Consider the following 19,964-nt stretch of genomic DNA (forward strand, 5'->3'; position numbering starts at 1 on the left):
AATTTATTTTTCAGTTGACAAAACTTTTTTTTAGATTTATTGATACATTTTATTTCTACTTATGATATCCCACAGACACTCCTAATGATGGCATTTAAATAACATTTTAACATTTTCCAAGCATTTTACATATCATCTAGCAAATTTAATGAAAACAGGAGGGATGGATTCTTCCAATTTGAACCATACTATGGTTCTAACATTGAGCACTGTATTTGACTAGAGTTTTGGTGCCTCTCACTGTTACCTTTTTAAACATTGTAGACCTTGAACTTTTGGCTTTGCCTTCTCTACTCTTCATTATCTCATAAAATCATTAGCCATTAACATGACAAAACAGGAAAATGATAAATGCTGGAGAGGATGTGGGAAAATTGGAACATTAATACATTGTTGGTGGAGTTGTGAACAGATCCAGCCATTTTGGAGAGCAATTTGGAACTATGCCCAAAGGGCTATAAAAATGTGCATACCCTTTGACCCAGCAATATCACTCCTAGGGCTATATCCCAAAGAGATCTGGCAAATGGGAAAGGGACCTGTGTGTACAAAAATATTTATAGCAGCTCTTTTTGTGGTGGCAAAGAATTGGAAATCAAGGGGATGCCCATCAATTGGGGAATGGCTGAACAAGTTGTGGTATATGAAGGTAATGGAATACTATTGTGCTATAAGAAATGGGGAAGATAGGACTTCATAATAGCCTGGAAAGACCTACATGATATGATGCTGAGTGAGAGGAGCAGAACCAGGAGAACATTATACACAACCATAGACATTGATTCTGTGATGACTAACTTTGATAGACTTGGCTGTCCTCAGCAATCAAGGCTCAAAGACAGCTCCAAAGGACGCATGATGGAGAGAGCTAGCTACATCCAGAGAAAGAACTGTGGAATCTGAATGCAGACTGAGGCTCTCTTTTTTTTTCTCTTTTTTTGGTTTTGTTTCTTCTCTCTCATGATTCATTCCATTGGTCATAATTCTTCTTTGCAACTTGACTATTGTGTAAATAAGTTTAATGCAAAGGTTTATGTAGAATCTATATTGGACTGCATGCTGTTTTGGGAGGGAGGGAGGAGGAGAGGGAAGGGAAGAAAATTTGAAACTCAAGAACATGTAGAACTAAGTGTTGTAAACTAAAAATAAAAAAAATCTAAAAAACCCATTAGCCATTGTTGAGCACATATTTTGTTTCTAGCTTTTTATTATTACAAACATTGCAGTTCTGGAATGTTTTTGTGTCTGTGGGTCTTTTTTTTCTGTCAATAATCTTCTTGAGAAATAGTCCTACTAGTTCTACCTCTGGGTAAAAGGATGTAAATAATTTAGTAACTTTTGTTTGTAATTTCAATCAACCATAGCCTTTAGTCTACTTGATCAATTTAGAAGTCATTGAAAGCCATTAGATTAAAGGAAGCACCATTATACTGAAAGTATTGGTGGCCTTTCCTTTTTAAAAAATACATGCATACATACATACATACATATACATATTTCATTAAAAATTTCCCAGTCACATGTGAAATTTTTTAACATTCATTTTTAAAAATTTGAGTTCCAAATTCTACCTCCCTCCCATCTGTCCTCTCTTCATGAGAAGGCAAGCCATTTGATGTTGACTATACATGTGAAGTCATGCAAAACAGATTTCCATATTAGCCATTTTGCAAAAGAAAACACACATATACACCAAACAAGCAAAATGAAAAAACTATGCTTCAAACTGCATTCAGAGTCCATCAGTTCTCTAACTGGAGGTGAATAGCATTTTTTATCAGAATGCTTTGGAACTGTCTTGGATCATTGTCTTGAACAGAATAGTCAAGTCTCTCACAGTTGATCATCCTTACAATATTGCTGTTACTGTGCACAATGCTCTCTTGGTTCTGCCCACTTCACTTTGTATGAGTTCATATAAGTTTTTCTGAAATCATCCTGCTCATGATTTCTTATGGTACAATAGTATTCCATCACAATCATGTAACACAACTTGTTCAGCCATTTCCCAATTAATGGGCATCCCATCGATTCCCAATTCTTTGCCATCACCAAAAGAGTGGCTATAAATATGCATGTACATATAGGTCCTTTTCTCTTTTCTTTGGGATATAGACCTAATAGTGATGTTACTGGGTCACCAGATATGCATATACACAGGGTAACCGTTCTGGAGAACAATTTGGAACTAAGGTAAAAAAAAAAGTCACTAAACTATGCATACCCTTTGACCCAGCGATACCTCTTCCAAGCCTATCCCTCAAAGAGATCAGAGAAAAAGGAAAATGTTCCAAATGTACAAAAATATAGTAACTCTTTTGGTAGTGGCCAAGAACTAGAAACTAAGAATGTGCCCATCAAATTGACTAAACTAATAATGGTTTATGAATAAAATGCTATTTTGCTTAAAGAAATTTTGAAAAGCATGGTTTCAGAGAAACCTGGAAATATTTTTGTGTACTGATGTAGAATGAAGTGAGCAGAACCAGGAAAACAATTTATACAGTAATGACAATATTGTAAAGAGAGGCAACTTTGAAAGACTTAAGAACTCTAATCAACATAATGACTAACCATGATTCCAGAAGACCAAAGAAGAAAACTGAATGAATGAATGCACAAAGTACCTACTACATGCAAAGCACTGTGCTAAAAATAGAAAGATAAGATAGTTTCTGCCCTCTAGGGGCTCCCATTCTAATGGGGAGGCCACACATATGGAAGGTCTCAGCTGCAAGCCAGATAAAAAGGTCCTATGGTTCTTAGGGTACTGAAGCAAGGCATATAATAGTACCTTTTCTTTAATGTTTCACTGATAAAACCATATCAGTTTCTGATGTAGAACCATTTAACAGTGTCAAGGACTTTTGTGGCAAGACCTTTATTTTTTGGGTCTTCAGAAGCTGTAGCTATAGCACCTACAGGAGCAATTGCGAGGCTCTGTCTCTACAATGGTTTCTCCCCAGTATGGTGGCTGTGGCCATGGGGCTGGAAAGCATTGGTTTTCTAAAAGCTCTTGAGTTCTGGATTCTGAGCTATTTCTATCAGGGTTTGAGAAGAGATAGTACTCACACACATTCCAACAAAGAGATGATGGACTTAGCACACAGAATGAGACTTTTTTTTGCAGGAGGAGGCCAATCTTGTAATTTTTCTTGACTATTTCATGAAACTATGCATATTTACAACAGAGAGCAGAGTTTTTTCCTTTTAAATTGGGGGCACGGTGAAGAGAGAAAATACATGCCTGATAATTTTAAATTAAATTTTAAAATTTAAACTTAATTTTAATTTTTAAAAATATCCCAGATATTTCTGGGGTCCAAAAAAAGTATATTGCTATTCAGAGGTAACTTGATCACACCCTATGGGTAATCTCTAAAATAGCAAATGAATTCAGAACCTCATAATTCAAGTGTATAGCTGTATCAAGGGGCGAGAAAGAAAAAGGAGAGAGAGAAAGGAGAGAGAGAGAGAGAAAGTGAGAGAGAGGGAGAGAGAGAGAGAAGGAATTGCTTTTTGGGGAATCAGGAGGGGATGGGGAAGAGCTCCAGTCATCACCCTGAGTGGTGATAACTTAGAGTACTATACCAAAATCTGATATCTGTAGCTATTTCTTAGTTGTTAGGAGATATTAGACTACTTCTCATTGTCAACAGATCTGACTTTCACTGGGTCTTCAGTTGCAGCATCCTGACTGGCTTATGTTATCATAGATCTTATCAGGGCAATGGATACTAGATTTTTTCCACTTGTCACACTGGTAGAATTTGTCTAGAAACCAAATGTTATTGGAGTAGCAGGTATATGTTTCACCGCTATGAAAGTACCTGGGTAGCACTTCTACTTGTAAACTTCACTGGCTTTGTTAATACCTTATCCCTCCCTGCTCATGCTTAATTTATAATGAATGATGCTAATAATAGGAATTTCAAACACTTTGACAAACTAGGAGAGGAAAAACATTTTAGTTTTGGGAGCTTTACAAATCATACTAGCTATAAATCCTTATGCTTGCGTGTTTTATTGTTATTGTCAAAGAGAAACTGGGTTTTTTTTTTCCTGTTAAATTTTAGCCTGCTGAAGAGCACAAAGACAATAGCAAGTCTATAAGCTCCTCATGCTTACAGGTACTTACAAATTCTAGATAGATTCCTTGGAAGATGGCATAGTGGATGGAATGCTGTCAGTGAGGGACTTTTGTCTGTCCACCCACAGAACTTAGCTCAGTGCTTGGGACATAATAGGTGTTTAATAAATGCTTGTTGACTAATTGATAGATTCCTACTTCAGCCACTTGATTCTCAGCAAGTCACAACTCATTGTGCTTGTTTCCTTGTTTCTAAAAGGGGAATAATAGCACCTACTTCAGAGTTGTGAGGATCAAATCATATATGTAAAGTACTTTCTAAAGCTTATAGTGCTATATAAATGTGAGCTACAGAGGGAAAAGAGGGGTGAGCCAAGAAGCTGGAGTAGAGAAAGCATTACAACTGAGCTCTCCCAATATTCCCCCCCAAAACACTTTAAAATAATGCCTCAAATTGAATTCTGGAGTGATAGAGCCAACAAAAAGTCAGGGTGAGACATTCTTCTAAACCAAGACATCTTAGGAGGTGGGAAGGAGAGATCTGTGACACAAGGTGGGGGTGGGGGGGTGCCTGGCATGGAGCCCATGTGGATGCAACACCAGTGCTAGGACTTTGTGGTGGCAATACCAGCAGCTTTAGGAGCGTTCAAGTCAGAGATAGTAAGGGAATTGGGCTATTGGTCAGAAAGAGATTATAGGGGACTGCTGTGCTAGCACTGAGTGCAGGACTGGATGCTGTCTGGCAACTCCATGACCTATATTCACTTCTGGGTTACAGTTTAAGGTAAAGAGGAGTGCTTTCAGTCATGAAGGAGCAAGGCCCCTGAGCAGCAGTATACCTTGCTCTGCAAAGGGAGCAGGGACCCTGAGAAGCAGTATCACTTCTGGTCCTAAGGGACTTGGGACCCAGAGGAACAGTATTGTTTGAAATTCCAAAGGATCAGAGCACTTTCTGTATAAGTATCAGAGCTTAGACCAGGAGTGAAGTGACCACACCCACCTTGAAAGCACCAAAAACTTCCAACTCCCTGGAACTAGCTTTGAAAACAATAGTTTGGAAAAAGCTTAAAGCTTAGGACACTACCCCTCATTGCTCCTCTCACATCAGGGACAGAACCCAGGCTTAAAGTTCAAAGTCAAGAAATGGGCTGGAAAAAATAAGGACACAACAAAAAAGAACTGATGAGGGTTTGGGGTGAGAGGTGCTTAACACCCCAAAGTACCGACACGCCGGGTCCTGCCGAAAGAATTCGACTCAAGCCTTCTCAGCCAAGGGAAGGGATAAAGTTTATTAAGAGTTAGCCAAATAAGCCTGCCCCGAGAGATCCCACCCCTTGCGACGCCTGTAAGGAAAAAGGGCCAGACCCATCTGAGCTAGATTGGTTCTGACTACCTCATGGAGGCAAGATGGAGATTATATACACAAAGGTTGTGGGAGGGATTGAGGGGTGGTCTGGGGTGACCAGAAGAGGGGTCTAGGGAGGGACTTAAGGACGAGGTCAGACTCCAGGGTGGGGGAAATAGCTGAAGGCCATATGGAAATGACAACCCATCAAGGGCTGGGGTAGCGGAGCTAGGGTATAGATATTTTGATCAGGATTAAGGATGGGAAACAGGATTAAGGGTGGGAAACAGCTGGACAATAGAGGACTGGGCAAGGTAGGCATTTGGGCTTAATGGTTGTAGCCTCAGGCCAAGGCCAGGTCGAGTGGGAAGATTCAAGGAGAGTTCAAGGGTTCAAGGGGTTCCTAGAGACTGTGCCCTCATCAGAACCTGACCATAAAAAACTTAGTATGGTGACAGAGAAGACCAAGACATAAACTTAGAAGACAATGATGTCAAAACAGCTACAAGCAAAGCCGCAAAGAAAAAAAAGTGAATAGCAAAAAAGATCAATAAAAATTCCTAGAAGAGTTCAAAACAATTTTCAAAATCAAATAAGAGTATTGTAGGAAAAATTGTGTAAAGAAATAAGAGCAAGAAAAGAAAATTCTGAAGACAATTAACAGCATGACAAAAGAAACACAAAAATTCATTGAAGAGAACTCCTTATAAAGTAGAATTGACCAAAAGAGGTACAAAAGTTCACTGAAGAAAATAATTCTTTAAAAATTGGAATTGGGCAAGTGGAAGCCAATAACTACATGAGGCATCAAGAAACAATAAAACAAAATAAAAAGAATGAAAGAAAAATAGAAGGAAATGTGAAATACCTCTGATAAAAAAACAACTGACCTGGAAAACAGATCCAGAAGGTATAATTAAGAATTATTGGACTATCTGAAAAGCCACAGTCAAAGAGTCTAGAAATCATATTTTGAGAAATTATAAAGAAAAACTACCCTGATATCCTAGTACCAGATGGTAAAATAGAAATTGAAAAAAAATCTGATGACCACCCCCTATAAGAGATCACAAAGTGAAAACTCCCAGGAATATTTATAGCTAAATTCCAGAGCTCCTAGTTCAAAGAGAAAATACTGCAAGCAGCCAGAAAGAAACCATTCAAATATCATGGAGCTACAGTCAGGATTAAACAAGATTTTAGAAGCTACCATGTTAAAGAAGCTTGTAATATGATATTCTGGAAGGCAAAAGACCCAGAATTACAACCAAGAATAACCTACCCAGCAAATCTGAGTGTAATCTTTCAGGGGAAAAATAGATATTTAACAAAACAGAGGATTTTCAAGCATGCCTGATGCAAAGACTAGAACTAAGTAGAAAATTTAACTTTCAAATAAAAGATTCAAGAAGCATAAAAAAGTAAACATGAAAGAATCATAAGGGACTCAATAAGGTTAAAATTGTTTACATTCCTATATGGGAAGATAATACATGTGACCCCTAAAAACTTTATCATTATTAGGGGAGTTAAAAGGATTTTATATAGAAAGGATCTAAAAAAATGGATAGGGCAAGAAAGAGGGATGCACAGGGAGAAAGGAGAAGGGAGAGAAAAAACAAGGAAAGTTATCTCACATCAAAAAGGCACACAAGGAAGAGCTTTTACAATGGGGAGGAAAATGGTGGGGAGGGCAGGCAGCACTTGTATCTCATTTTCATTTAAATTGGTTCAAAGAGAAAATATCTATTGCTCTATATCTATCAATGTACATAAGGTTTGTGTGTGCACATAAACATACCTACATATCCAACTGGATATAGAAATTACCAATAGATAAGTTGGAGGGAAAGGAGATAAATGAAGGGGAGGGTGATAAAAGAGAGGGCAGATAAAGGAAGGCAGTAGTTAGAATCAAAATAGATTTTAGAGGTGGGACAGGATAAAAAGGGAGAGAAGGATAAAACAGAAGAGAAGAGGATGGAAGCAAATGCACAGTTAGTAATCATAACTATGAATGTGAATGGGGTGAATTCACCCATAAAATAAAAGCAGATAGAAGAATGTATTAGAAACCAGAATCTGACAATATGTAGCTTGCTTACAAGAGACATCTTGAAATAGAGTCATAATCTAAAGGGCTGGAGAAGAATCTATTATACTTCAATGGAAATTAAAAAGGCAAGGGCAGCAATCATAATCTCAGACAAAGCAAAAGCAAAAAATAGACCTAATTAAAAGGGATAAGCAGAGAAACTACATCTTGCTTTTTTAGCATCATAGACAATGAAGTAAAATCAATACTAAACATGTATGTTCCAAATGCCATAGCATCCAAAATCTTAAATAAAAAGTTAAATGAATTATAAGAGGAAAGAGACAGCAAAACCATACAAGTGGGGACCTCAACTTTCCCTTCTTAGACCTAGATAAATTTAATCTTAAAATAAATAAAGAATTTTAGAAAAGTTAGATATGATAGACCTCTGGAGAAAACGAAATGGAAATAGAAATATACCATTTCCTTAGTTATACATGGCACCTTCACAAAAATTGACCTTGCATTAGGTTATATAAAACCAAATGTAGAAATGTTAAATGAACCCTCTTCAGACCATAATGCCATAAAATTATATTCAACAAAAGTCCATGGAAATATAGATTAAAAATTAATTGGAAATTAAATAATATAATCCTAATGAATGAATGGATCAAAGAACAAATCATAGAAACAACAATTTCATTAAAGAGAATGACAAAAATAACACAATATACTGGAATTTGTGGGATGCAGTCAAAATAGTTAATAGGGGAAAACTTACATCTCTAAACATGTACCTCAATATAAGAGAGAAGGAGCAGAGCAATAAGTTAGGCACGTAACAAAAAAAAAAAAAAAACAGAAAAAGAACAAGTTAAAAATCCCTAATAAAATAACAAAATGAAAATTCTGAAAATCAATGGAGAGATTAATAAGATTGAAAGTTAAAAAGAACCCTTGAAATAATAAAACAGGGGGCTGGTTTTATGAAAAAAATAGATAAACTATTGGTTTATATGATTAAAAAAATAAAAGGAGAAAATCAAATTACCACTCTCAAAAATGAAAAGGATGAATGCACTGACAAAGAAGATTAAGTTAAAGCAGCTATTAGAAGTTATTTTGCCCAATTTTATGTCATTAAAACTGACAATCTAAGTGAAATGGATGAATATTTACAAAGATATAAATTACAAAGATTAATAGGAAAGGAAATAGAATACTTAAATAACCCTATCTTAGAAAAATAAGTTGAAGAGTCATAAATGTGCTTCCCAAGAAAAAATCTCTAGGATCAGATGAATTTACAAGTGAATTCTATTGAACATTTAAAGAACACTTAATCCCAATACTATTTAAACTATTTTTAAAAAATAGGTAAAGAAGGAGTCCTACCACCTTCCTTTTATGACCCAAATATAGTTTTGATACCTAAACTGGAGAGAGTAAAAATAGAAAGAAAACTATAGGCCAATTTCCGTAACGAATGTCAATACAAAAATTTTAAATAAAATTCTAGTAGGGGAGATTATGGCAAACTATCACAAAGATCATACACTATGACCAGGTGGGATTTATACTATCAATACAGGGCTGGTTCAATATTAGGGAAACCATAAGCATAATTGACCATATGAATAACAGAAATAATATAATTATCTCAATGGTTGTAGAAAAAACCCTCGACAACAAACAACCCTTGACAAAATATATTACCCATTCCTATGAAAGACTAGAAAGCATAGAAATAGTGCCTTTCTTAAAATGATAGTGTCTAAAACCCAAAACAACTATTATCTGTAATGGGAATAAACTAGAAGTCTTCCCAGTAAGGTCAGTGATGAAGCAAGGACGTCCATTATCACCACTATTATTCAATAATCTATTAGAAATACTAACTATAGCAATTAGACAAGAAAAAAATGGAAGGAATAAAAATAAGGCGATGAGGAAACAAAACTATCACTCCTTGTAGATGAAATGATAGTATACTTAGAAGAACCCTAGAGAATCAACTGAAAAACTAGTTGAAACAATTAACAACTTCTGCAGAAGTTACAAGATATAAAATAAATCACATAAATAATCAGCATTTTTATATATTACTAACAAAGTATAGCATGAAGAGACAGAAAAATTCTATTTAAAATAATTTCAGACAATATAAAATACTTGGGAGTTTACCTGTCAAGACAAATACAGAGACTATATCAAAACAATTATAAAACACTTTTCACACAAATAATAATGGATCTAAACTATTGGAGAAATGTTAATCACCCATGGGTAGGCTGAGCCTATATAAAAATAACAATTCTATCTATGTTAATTTACTTATTTGGTGCCATGTTGATCAGACTACCAAAGAATTATTTTAGATATAGGAAAAATAATAACAAAATTCATCTGGAAGAACAAAAGGTCAATAATATCAAAGGAATCCATGGAAAAGAATATGAAAGAAGATGGCTTAGAAGTACCAGATTTCAAACTCTATTACAAAGCAGCAATCATCAAAACAATCTAGTACTGACTAAGAAATAGAATGGTGAATCAGTGGAATAGATTAGGTAAACAATACACAGCAATAAATGACCATGGTAATCTAGTGTTTGATAAACCCAAAGATCCAAGCTTTTGGGGGCAAGAACTCATACTGTTTGACAAAAATTCCTGAGAAAACTGGAAAGCAGTTTAACAGAATCTAGGCATAATCCAATATCTCACACCATATACCAAAATAAGGTCAAAATAATAAATAAAGGGAGAGGACATAAACAAAGTAGGGGAGCAATATGAAAAAATTTACCTGTCAGATCTATGGATAAGGGAAGAGTTTATGACCAAACAACAGACAGAGAAGATTGTGGGATGTAAAATGGATAATTCTGATTACATGAAGTTAAAAAGGGTTTCACAAACAAAACTAACGCACCAAAATTAGAAGGAAAGCAGGAAACTGGGGAAAAATTTATAGCAAGTTTCTCTGATAAAGGCCTCATTTCTCAAATATGTAGGAATCTGAGCCAGTTTTATAAAAATAAGAGCCATTCCCCAATTGATAAATGGTCAAAGGGTATGAACAGGCAGTTTTCAGAATAAGAAATCAAAGCTAACAACAGATACATTTTTAAAAATGCTCCAAATCACTATTGATTGGAGAAGTGCAAATTAAAATATCTCTGAGGTATGACCTTGCCTCTATCAGATCAGCTAACATGACACAAAAGGAAAATGACAAATGCTGGAGGGGCCATTGAAAAATAGGGACACTAATATACTGTTAGTGGAGTTGTGAACTGGTCCAACCATTCTGGAAAATAATTTGGAACCATAATCAAAGGGCTATAAAATTGTGTATAGTCTTTGATCCAGCAATACCATTACTACGACTGTATCCCAAACAAGTTTAAGAAAAGGGAGAAGGACCTATTGGTATAAAAAAATTTATAACAGCTCTTTTTGTGGTGGCAAAGAATTGGGAATTGAGGGGATGCTCTTCAATTGTGAAATGGCTGAACAAGTTGTGCCATATGATTGTGATGGAATACGATTGTACCATGAAAAATAATGAGCAGGATGGTTTCGGAAAAACCTGGGAAGACTTAAATGAACTCATGCAAAGTCAAGTGAGCAGAGCAAAGAGAACATTGTACAACAGTAACAACGTTTTAACAATGATTAACTGTGAAAGACTTAGCTACGCTGATTATCACAGTGATCCAAGACAATTTCAAAGGACCCATGAGGAAAAATGCTGTTTCCAGAGGGAGAACTGGTGAATACTGAATGCAGATTGAAGCATACTTTTTTTCAGTTTATTTTGCTTGTTTGGGGTGTGTGTGTGTGTGTGTGTCTGTGTGTGTGTGTGTGTTTGTGTCTGTCTGTGTGTCTGTGTCGGTGTGTGTGTGTGTGTGTGTTTCTTCTGCAACATGGCTAATATGGAAATGTTTTGCATGACTGCACATATCATACTGCTTTCTTTCTCAAAGGATGGGGCATGAGCAGGAGGGAGGGAGAGAATTTGGAACTCAAAATTTTAAAAAATGAATGTTAAAAATTTTTAAATGTAATTGGGAAATATTTGATGAAATAAATAAAAATATATTAAAAAATGTGAGCTACCAATATGTTTCTTAGCCTTTGTATATACATATGCGTTATTATTTGTATGATTCCATCAGAAAAAATTAGAATAGGGAAATATGTGTGTATATGTTTTTCTATATTAATGCAAGTTTTTCTGACTGAAATTTTATATATACATAATTATATATAGTGCAAATATGTGTACATATTGATGTAATAAAGTTTTGAGAATTCACTAGCATCCTAGGATTTGTAGCTCAGAGAGAAAAAAAAATTCTTTCACCCTGAGAAAATTTTGACTATGTCAATCTTTGAACGAGAAAGCAGACTGGAGTCATACCTGGGAAATCTTAAAGAGACATACATACTCTATGACAGAGAGACTGAGAGTATGGAATCAGACTTCAAAAGCTGAACAGTAGCAGCAGCAGCAGCAGCATCAACCTCCCTAACACTACCCAGGACATAAATGAGCTGAACTGGAAAGAATTGGTGGCACATGGGAGGCAAGTGAAAAGAAAATCTAAGAGACTAAAGAGAAAAGGAGAATTAAGGCAGAGACAGGAGTTCCAAGAGCCATATGCCCCCTTTAGGCATTCTTCAGTTCTTTATATCTCCTGAGCTCCAGGGAAAAAATACTTAAAGCTTAGGCTTGGGCTCAGGTCTAGGTGAAAAGGTATAATGTACAGTGCAGATCAGATATAGGGTATTTATTTTTCTCACATAAAAGAAATGCTTTAAATAAAGAAACACAGAGACTCACAGTGCACATTAACAAAATAAGAATTTTCCTGGGAGACTGATACTTAACACACCAAGACACAATACAATTTACAGGAATGCTGAATTGGCATTTTACATTTTCCTTCTGCACTCTCCAAAAATTTCCCTTCAGGTCAGGTCTTCCCAGAAGCCAGGCCAGTGGTTGTGCTCATTCTCCAGCATCTAACTCATCTAACGCCAAGAAGCCTGTGGTGGCTGTAGGGGGCACCTCCTGCTCAGTCTGAGTGCCCAGGATCTCCAAACTTCTCAAACTTACAATACTGCCTTTAGAACTGGAAATATCCATTTTAGAATTGTTGCTTGGCCACATTTGATCAGGAAAGGAAACCACAAAGCAGAGGAGGCAGCTCATGTTCTGAAATACAGTGCCAGGCTTATGCATGTAGGACATAGGCCATGGGCTCACAATTACCATGTGGCCCCGGTAGGGGAAAGGCACCAGCCTCCTCCCCCATTCCTCCAGGGAGAGGCTCCACAGTTGTGTGAAAAGAGAAGCTGGAGGGCGAATCACTCCCAATCCAAATTTCACCTAATTAGAGTTCCTTCCTGCTTTAGAGGCTAAAGGCCATTCAGCATAGAGTCACATTTGTTCCTGGAGTTCCCAGAAGTTTCCAAAGGAACTCTAGCACATTGTACTGCCACCCCCCCCATCTATATGAACACACACACACACACACACACACACACACACACAGAGCTATTATTGACTTATTAAAGTTCTGCTATTTCTAGTACATATTTTAATAAATATCCCTATTTGGTTCTTACTCAGCTGAAGTGACCCTTAGACTTCCAAATGAAGCAACTTCTTCAAGGGATTGTCTTAGTTTGTAGTAAGGCAGCGGATAAGCGTTTCATTAGATGATTGTATCTGAGCTGGAGTTAATCTGGGTTCTAAGGGCTTGTCTTTTTAATATTTTTATAACTATATTCCAAATATAATTTTTTTCTGTAATTCTATTTGATTTTTTTTGTACATTTAAAATCATTATTCTGAGAAAGGGTCCATAGACTTCATTATATTGCCAAAGGGGTCCATGACACAAAAAATGTTTAAGAACCCCTTTATAGAGAGTAGAAAGTTTGTTAAAGGCTAGTCCCTTAGGAAATTGTCTTTGATAATTGAAAGTAACTAAAAATTTAATGTGAAAGAAGAAAAAACCATAATGTTTTTCACTGCTGCTTTTAAGAAAAGGGATGATTATGTGTGGGATGGATTTTACGAATCCAAAAATTAACAACAGAGGCTCAAGGTGAAAGTAGAAAGGAAAATTTATTACGATCCTGCAGGAAAGGGCCACCCGGACATCGAGAGGACTTAGGGGTCCTCTCAGTGTCAGAGCGCACTGGACACAGAAAATTGGGGTGTTTATATAGGTCCCTAATCGCAATTCCCCCTCCCAACCTTCTTCCTCTCAGCTTGCAGACGTAAGCTTTGAGGGTACAATCTAGACGCGATAAATCTACCCAGGGGCAAACAGTATAGTTATTTTTACAAGCAGGCCACAGTCATAAACCTCCCACCATCCTTACTTCATTCTACTATCAATTTCAAGGTAGTAAATCTGTCTTAAATGACAATGACGATTAAACAAACAGTTCGGTTATCGGTGACAGGCAGGAATTAGTTGTTAGTTACCTAATCTTGCACATCTATATTGCACCTGGCTTTTCGGCTTTCCATCCATTCTTCCCCAAACAGAGGTTCTCTTATCTTGGGGTCAATGTACAGGGGTGAGTATCCTGTGTCTTATGCTTATCCTCGGAGAATTTTATGGTTGCTGACTTATTCACCTCAACCCTTCTTTCTTCCAGGCCTCTCGCCATTAGGTAAATACACAGGACCTGTTCTTAACCTCGGGGGCCTACGGTCACTAGCTAAGCTTGTGGAGGGGAAAATATCTAAGTAGAGAAATGGGACTCACTATCCTACTTATTTCTATTTATTTAATTTGTTCCCTTTTATGAGAGGTCTTCACTCGTCCCACACAATTATAATAGATAAGGCTGGGTGAATTTGGAATGTGAGGTGACAAGATTATTTGGAGAGAATATCTAGTAATCTACAGCTACTTTTTCTTTCTTCTTGACTGTGCTCTTTGTCACCCTTCACAACAAATCATTGGCTAAGTCCTGTTGATTTCTCACCTATCTGTCTCCTCCCCCCTTTTAAACCATTCCCATTACTTCTTCCCTCGTAATTCATCTTCCTATCTCCTGCCTTTTCTCCCTCCACAGCATTCTAAGATATCACATCCAGACTAAGCATCCCAACATACAAGCTTTGATTAGTTCATGCTACTGCTTAAAAGCCTCCTGATGCCTACTCAAATCCAAGACTCTATAATGTTTCTGACTTCCTTTTGCAGTCTTATTTTACAGTTATCTACTCCCTCTCCCACACTCTATGCTCCAGCCACATCACGCTACTTGCCTTCTCCTTAACAACTCATCTTTTCTTTCCTCTCTATCTTTGGTTCAGGTCATCCCTCATGCCTATAAAGGCTTCCCTTAAGTCCTTGCTGGTTGAAATCCTACATGTTCTACAAGTAGTTATCTCTTCCTTAAAGCTCTCCCTTAGCTTCAAACTCCTATCTATGAATTTCACTGGATTCCAGAAATGGAAAGCTCCTCAGAGACCATCTAGTCTAGCTGTACCTGATCAAGAACTTCCTTTACCTTGCTGATAAATAGTCATTCAGTTTCTTCTTTTAGATCTCCAGGGATGGGGAGCTCACTGCTTGCTGAAGTATCACATTCTATTTCTAAACAGCTTAATTGCTAGGGAGTTTTTCCTTATGTCAAGTTGAAATGTTGTCTTTGAAGTTCCTATGCATTGCTTCTCTTTATGGTCTATGAATCTGAGCATTCTACTCTGGCCTGGTTTGCTTAACACTGACTCTCTGAACCTGTCTGTCTCATTTCTAAGCAGCCTAATTCTCCTGGTACCTACATCTAGTTTGTCAGCACTTTTTCCCATTTTTCATTCTTTTTATTCCTATTCTAGATTTCTCACTGCGACTAGAATCCATTTTCCATGACTTCGCTTGCTACCACCAAAACTTCTGTCCTAGAATTGAGTGTCTCAGTTGTTTCTGAGAAGACTTTTAGCTGCTAACCAGCTTGTCTCCCATGGTCAGAGCCCTAGTGAGGTGAAGCTTTTGATTTGCAAGGGAAGTATTCCTGACCTTCTTAGGAGTGGTCTCTCAAATAGCAATGGAAAGGCAGTCAAAGCCTAAATCCCTCCATCTAACCTTCATATTTTTAGTGTTCTGTTTTGGATATTCAGTAAATAATAGTTGATTTCCATTCCATAACTTATATTCCACTCCTTTTTGTTTATTGTTTTGCTTAGCCACTGATCTCCTTTGACCGGGTGGTTAGCATTTACCATATGACTTATTTCCTTCTCTGTATTCCGGTCTGATATGCCCTCTTTTTAGTAGGGTTCAAATAGGGACTAGGTAGAAGCATCATGGCCACTGAATGACTTAATTGTGACAGTTTCTGAAAAGTCTACAATTTATTTATTGAAATATTTATTTATAGTTATAAATTTATTTATATTCACTTATATCAGATACACTTCATTGCACAGTGGCTCCTGACCACTGTGAGTCAACCACAGTTCCAGAGGTCACTAAGATGATGACAATTACAGTTATATTTTTATGCTGTGTTTTTCAAAAATGCTACCCTTTAGAATGCCAATCCGCCTAAAATAATCCTATGGTTGGCAATTTTGTAAATTGATTTCTTATGGAACTATTTTTTTAAATAAATAAAGTATTGGAGAAAGGATTCAGGGGAGATAGCAGAGTAGGTCAGAAAAATTTCGGCTCTCCAAATTTCCTTCACAAAAAGAGACAGGACTTTGCCTAAGAACAGCAGAAATAAATGTGGGGTAAAGCAAATGTTCTCCTAAGATAATTTGAGAAGACCCCAGGAAAGACCTGACTCCCCTGCAAACACCTCCAGGCATACTCTGAAGAATCAATAAACAAAAAGCTTAGGGGGTAGCTGGGTTGAGAGGCAGCCTCAGCCTTAGAAACTCTCTTTTTGCAGACAGTGTGGAGGTCTGATGACTGAGTGGGAGAAGATTGAAGGACCTTCCACTGTTGAGGGATGGCACAGCCCTGCTGACCAGATCCCTCCCAGGTGGTGGCTGTAGAGAGAAGGAATTACTACACAGGTGAGTGCAACAGTGAAGGGCAGGGACCCTATTGGCTGTGGGCACTTGCAGGAGAGCAGAGCCCCTAGTTTCAGTTCCGAGACAGAGAGGACAGCTATAGTTTGCAGCCACCTCAGGGATGGCAGGGAGTAAGATCATTTGCAGGACGGTGTGGCTAGAGGCCCTTGCTGTGGCTTAGGGATAGAGAGGAAAGCCCAAGAATGGGCCCTGGGACAGACCTCAGAAAATAACAGTAAGAAGGGCCTGAGACTTGGGGCATTGCTCCCCATAACTTAGGACTAGAACTTAATCACACTAACCATTGCTTAATAATAATTATCATTATAAGACAGAAAAATAAATAAAAATGAGCAAGCAAAGGACAAAGAACCCAACCATAGATAGCTACTATGGGGGTAGAGATCTGGGTTCAAATTTAGAGGAAGCTAATAGAGCTAAAAAAAAAACCCTCCTTTTTCAATGAGAAACATCAAAGGGTCCTCCCCCCAGTTGGAAGAACTCAAAATGGACTTTAAAAATCAGATAAGAGAGATTGAGGAAAAATTAGAAAAAAACAAGAGCAATCCAAGAAAATCAAGAAAATTATGAAAAGAAAGTCAACCTATGTGAAATAGAGAATCAAAAACTTAAGGAAGAAAATAATTCCTTGAAAACTAGAATTGGGCAAGGGGAAGCTAATGATGTTCTAAGACACCAAGACATCATAAAACAAAATGAAAAGAATGAAAAAATAGAAGACAAAGCGAAAGATCTCATCAGAAAAACAACTGATCTGGAGTACAGATCAAGAAGAAACAATAAGAATGGTCAGATTACCTGAAAAATACAATAAAAAGGAATCTTGATACAATATTACAAGAAATTATCAAGAAAAATTGCCCTGATGGTCTAGAATAAGAAGGCAAAGCAGAAATGGAAAAAATCCACCAATCACTACCTGAAAGAGACCCCAGGAGGAAAATGTACAGGACTATCATAGTCAAGTTTCAAAGCTCCTAGGTTAAGGAAAAAATATTGGAAGCAACAAGAAAAAAAAAACAATTTGAATATCATGGAGCTACAATAAAGGTTACACAAGACCTAGTAGCTACTACATTGAAGGACCATAGGTCTTAGAATACTATATTTTGTAGAGCGAAAGAACTGGGGTTACAACCAAGGATAACTTAGCCAGGAAAATTAAGTATAATCCTGAATGAAAAAAAAATTGGACACTTAACAAACTGAAAGACTTTCAGGTTTTTGTGACAAAACCACAGAACTTAAGGGAAAATTCAACATGTAACATCCAGGAGAAATATAAGGTAAACATTAATGACCAAATATAAGGGACTCAATAAAATAAAACTATTTACTTCTTATATGTGAAAATATTATCAGTTCTTTTGGAACTCTACTCTCATTGGGTTAAAGAAGGACACACATACACACACATATACGTATATGTGTGTGTGTGTGTGTGTGTGTGTGGGCATAAACATCCTCAAAAATCAGAAAAGAAATAAGAGGACAAGGGGATAGGGTTGGGGAGAGGATAAGGGAGGGAATTTTAGAGGGGTGGGTAGGTTAAGAAATAAGAGGGCAAGGTAGTGAGTAGAAGTAAAGCAGAGGAGTGAGGAGAGACAGGGTAAATAGGGTGAGAAGGATAGTGAGGAAAACTAGGGAGGAGGAAAACACACAATAAGTAATTGTAGCTTAGAAAGTAAATTAGGGCAGCTAGGTGGCACAGTGAGTAGAGCACTGCCCTGGAGTCAGGAGGACCTGAGTTCAAATTCGGCTTCAGACACTTGAGTGTGACCTTGGGCAAGTCACTTAACCCAATTGCCCTGCCTTCCCCCCCCCCCCCCCAAAAAAGAGAAGAAAGTGAATGGGATGAATTTACCCATAAAATGGAAATGGATAGTAGATTAAAAATTTCAATAATATGTTAATTTCAGGAAACATTATAAAAATGAGAAGTATACACAAAGATAAAATAAAGGGCAGAAGTAAAATTTATTATGTAAAAAAATCGGGGATAGTAATCACGATCTCAAAGTTAAAATTAAAATAGAATTAATCAAAAGTGAAAAATAGAGAAACTACACTAAGTGTTAGCAATATTATTCAATATAGCTTTAGACCATTTAAAATACCTAGACAGCATAAAACACATGAGCGTATACCTGCCAAAACAGACACAGGAACTATATGAACATAAATATAAAATACTTTTTTTTTTTACAAATAAACTCAGATCTAAATAACTGAAGTAATATTTATTGTTCATGGGTAGGTAAAGCCAATATAATTTTTAAAATTACAGCTTTACCTAACCTAATCTATTTATTCAATGTCATCTCAACTAAATTACTAAAAATTATTTTATTGAGTTAGAAAAAGTGATAAAGTTCATTTGGAAAAGCAAAAGGTCAGAAACTTCAAAAAAAAACCAGGGAAAAAGATGTAAAGGAAGTAGATTCAGCAGAATCAGACCTTAAACTTTATTATAAGGGAGAGCATTGTTGAAGTGTCAAAAGGATAATTTCAATTATTTTAAATTAAAATTTTCTTATGTAAATAAAACCCATGTAGCCAAGAATAGAAGGAATGCAGAAAATTGGGGAGGGGGGTGAAGAATTTCATAGACAATCTCTAAGATAGGATGTTATTGGGTTTGAATACTTCTGTAGCATAGGAAATGATAAGCTGCTTGATTTAGAAAAACATGGAAACACTTGGACCTGTGAAGGAAGATGCTATCCACCCTCAGAGAAACAGATGACAGGTGGAAATAAACATAGTATAGTCTTACATATATGTGTATGAGTGAGTATATGTATATATGTGTGTGTTCTATAGATATATGTGCGTATGTAGTATATATGTATGTGTATACATATATATGTATGTATGTGTATATACATACATACATACATACATACATACACACACACACATGTATATATATATCCATATATATATATATATATCCATGATTAGTTGTAGCCTTCTTTAGGGTGAGGGTCGGGGGAAGGAGGGGAAAAATAATGCAAAAAGTGCACAGCAGAGAACAAAAGAATACCAACAAGGAAACAAAATTGGGCAGCTTTGAAAACAATATGTAGTATTTATTATATAAGTTTTCTTGAAGTGGAAATTTATTGTTTTATATTGAACCCTCCCCTATGGTTGCTGTGTTCATGGCAATGTTTTTTTTTTCTTCTCCTTTTCTAATTTTGTATTTAAGTTTAAAAAATTTTTAAAAATTATATTAAAAATATACAAAAAAGAAGAAATAAAGTATTTGGGAATGGCTCCCTAATAATACTTTGTATGTAGTAGATGTCCAATGAATATTTAACTGACTGAATTTGTCAATTCAGAAAGAAGCTAAGCAGCTTTCATTTTTATGGAGTTTAGAAGTCAAAGAAAGAAAGAAATG

The sequence above is a fragment of the Trichosurus vulpecula genome, chromosome 2 (genome assembly GCF_011100635.1).
Source record: "Trichosurus vulpecula isolate mTriVul1 chromosome 2, mTriVul1.pri, whole genome shotgun sequence".
Classification (NCBI taxonomy): Eukaryota; Metazoa; Chordata; class Mammalia; order Diprotodontia; family Phalangeridae; genus Trichosurus; species Trichosurus vulpecula.